Here is a 3,809-nt window from a genome sequence, read left to right as displayed (position 1 = left end):
GTAATTAAGGAATTGTTTTATCTATGATGTGTAATTTTTCCTTAAATAAAAATATAGTGAGAATTTATAAGTGTTTTGTTTTAATTATTAAAATTTAATCTTTTTTTAAACTTTTTCGAACAATATATATACAATAATACAACAACAATAACATATCCAATGTATTCTCTTAAAAGGTGGGATCTAAGGAGCGCAGAATCAAAAGTGCATGCAAACCGTAAGTCTAATTCATATGTGAGGTAGAAGGTTGTTGTCAAAGGCCGATAGAACCTCGGCTCAAGACATACATAACAATAGTACATTTGAATATAAAAATACTAGATGGCTCGTGCCCGTGCTACTTGTATCACTGTTTCTGTTATCGATACAACTTTAGGATAATCAAGATGATTAAATAATTAACTATATATACTGCATATCATGTACACACTCATAGACACACAATATTCTTTCATACATGAAACAAATTTCTCTTGAATGTTGGAAATTTATAAAGCAAATGAATTGAAGTCCGGTTATGCATCAAAATTTATTGAACCCAAAGCATGCTGACAGAGTAATGATAGACAATTACCACTTTCTAACCCCTTTAAACGATAAGGAGGGATGGAACTCATAACTGATGCAATACCTCATTGCGCATCGTCACAACAATCTTACTTCCAGGCAATCCAACTCGCAATGGACTTAGAATGAGATCCCACTTGTCATAATTCTCACTCCATACATCATCGAGTACAAGAAGAAACTTGTTCTTAGAAAGTTTCTCCTTTAAAATCACTTGGAGCATATTCAAGCCCTTAATTTCTCTACTTTTGGGTTCCAGAGACTCGAATATCAATTTGGTAATTCCAAATACATCAAAAAACTTAGAAACACAGACGTAAATCTTCAAATCAAAGCAATCATTAATTTTGGTATCATTGTATGCAAGTTGAGTAAGGGTGGTCTTGCCAACACCACCTGTTCCAAGAATTGGAACAATACAAGCTCTAAAATCATAGGTTCCCTAATTAGATAACAATAAATCAAGAATGGCTTGCTTATCCTTTTCACGAACATAAACTCTAGACTCATCCACCAAGGAAGTTGTGGGCATCCTTTCTCTCATTCTATTAAACTTAAATCTCCCCCCGTTATTATAGTTCAAACCTAAATCACTTTTCTGTTGTGACATCTCTAGCAATCTAGAGTTAATCTCCCCCAGCATGGACTCTAAACTATGGTTGAACTTCACAGTACGAGGTGTCAAACTGGTACAACAAGTAGGGATCAGCAATTTCTGTACCTTACTTTTCTTGGAATTAAACTGTGTCATTATTTTGGACCACAATATTTCAATGGAAAGGTCATCAAGAACATCATCCAAGTCATAAACCAAGTCCCTAAGATCTTCAAGCCACAACTTTCACAGCTTTATTAGTGATTTGCTTCTCCTTAGCATCAACAAGTGCTGTCAGAATCTTGGGCAATGTTCAACTCCATTTCTTCAGCTGAAATTGGATTGCTTCTTTTCTTGCAAAGTTCAAAAGCTCTCCTGAAGATAATTTCTCAAATAGCACAGTAGGAAAAGCTGAAAGAAACAGCTATGCTACTACCATTTATGTATATTTTTTTTCAGTTTCAGCTTTTAGATTATCAAGGAAAAGCTGTGAATGCAATGAATTTGAAGTACACGTATCAAATTAAATGAAGATTCAAAAAGGATTATTTGTTTAATTTTATTAAGTATGCTGGGTCAACTAAGTCAATATTTGTAGAACACAACTACCACAGATGGCGTTGCCTATAATTGGTGACTAAAGTAAGATAAAAAAGTAATTCAGATAAAAATGAGAGGGTCATTGACATCTATTTAAAATATGAATATACTTCAGTACAGTTCAAAACTTTTATCAGTGAGCTTATATTGTGTTAGAATTTCAAAACTTTTATAAGTGAAACTTCAATATATTGTGTTAGAATTTTAAAACTTTTGCAAGTGAAACTTCAGTATATTGTGTTACAGTTTCAAATTTTTTACAAGTGAAACTTCAGTATAGTATATTGTGTCTGACATATGAAAATTGCTTATAAGTGAGATTCCAACACTTTGGTAACTTATTACAACTAAATCTTTAGAAATTGTATTTTCCTCATTTTATATCCTTTGATTATTTTTTTGTATCTGCTCATAAATTTTCTTCTTACTTTATCTACAAATTTAATATTCTTTGTACATCTTTATTTATTCATGTTTGACTTGTCCCCATTGTTATGATATTACAAAATTCATAAAATGACAGATGATTCAGAGTTTAATAGACGGGAAAAAAACCATACTCAAATACGATATGGTACTCATTACCTTGTAAATTTTACTGATTATTAGGTAAAACTTGAAGCAGAAAGACTGCTACAGCTCCCCTGTAGGCTTAAAAAACATAAGAATGACAAAAATTTAAGTACGCCAAGGTAAAGCTACATCCATGAGAGCAGAGATGGACAAGAAAAAACAATATAGAGATTGAAAATACTTCATAAAGCTCGTCCATCTAACCTCATCATCTGTAGCCCAAGAGACTTCATTAAAAAGTAAATCATAAAGGTGTGGTAAAAGCTAAGGAGGAAGATTCTCAACTCGTTGAGAGACCAAGAGACCAACATCCTTGGCTTGGTCTCCGAGAAATAAGCTCAATTTAGAGAACACTTCCTTCTGGTGGCGTGCTTTAAGCAGGAGCTCTTTAAGATCCACCATGCACTCTAGATCCTATTTTTGGACAATCATAACAAGAAAAATATTGAATATGTTAGAACTCAAGGAGTACGACAATAGCAACAATCAAATATAAGCATTTAGCACTGGAGAAACAAAAAGGAAACTCAGAAGCATCTCTGGACTCGGATGCCAAATTTTACATCACAGGCTGAATAACATGGTGATAAAATTATAGCATGACATGGATGTAGCACACCAGTGTTATCTTCTCACCTTATATCTCCCCAAGTTAAGAGCAGCGACAATGAAGTAAATACCATTATATTCATTATTTACCAGCAAAGAGTAATGGGATGTCTTACATAAAATTCTTCATCATTTCAAGAACTGAAATCTTCATTCTTGTTTATTTGTACATGATTTACCATCGTTCCACCTACAAAAAAAAACATTCAGCTTCGAAACAAGTTAGAAATATAACCAACTACGTAATAAACACCAAATAAATAATTTAATCAAATATTTCACCTGAAGAGCTAGGTAGATTATTTCCTAGAAATCTGGAGTTTTGAACCTTGTGTGTAACCTTGTTATATGATGCAATCCATGCCATTGAACGAGCTAATGGGGAGAAACTTAGAGGAAGATATCACACTGGTCTGTAGTGTCTTGCTGGCTTTTGGGGCATTATTAAAATTACCCGCTACATATGTCACACCCCTATTTTTCACCGCATCCGACCCCGCTAGGGAGTTGGTTTTAGAGAAAACGGTTTTTTCCGATTAAAGTGACGTTTTGAAAAGGGATCACTTTACTTACAGAGTCGCCACTTGGAATTGAGTTTGGGTGTTCCAAGTCACCTTATTGAATCCCTATTCAAAAGGAAATGACTCTTCAATTTTTTATTTTTTCATCTGCGAACTAGAAATCCGGATAAGGAATTCTGTTGACCGAGGGGAAGGTGTTAGGCACCCCTCGAGTCCCGTGGTTCTAGCACGGTCGCTTTAATGACTTACGTCTGGCTTAAATTAGTTATTTTTTGGATTTATAATATTTGTTAACCCAAAAGTTATTTGCCTCCCGCTTTTAATTTATTTTAAAATTATTTATT

General features: G+C 33.8%; 1 pseudogene; it reads right to left on the bottom strand.

Moving 5' to 3' along the window:
- Nucleotides 1-247: 247 nt before the first annotated feature.
- The window catches only part of LOC124896182, a 27,692-nt pseudogene continuing 24,130 nt past the window's right edge, over nt 248-3,809 (bottom strand).

This window comes from Capsicum annuum, chromosome 2 (assembly GCF_002878395.1).
Source record: "Capsicum annuum cultivar UCD-10X-F1 chromosome 2, UCD10Xv1.1, whole genome shotgun sequence".
In the NCBI taxonomy this organism is placed as follows: Eukaryota; Viridiplantae; Streptophyta; class Magnoliopsida; order Solanales; family Solanaceae; genus Capsicum; species Capsicum annuum.
The sequence above is the reverse complement of the archived record's forward strand: the minus strand, read 5'-3'. Positions and strand labels throughout refer to the sequence as shown.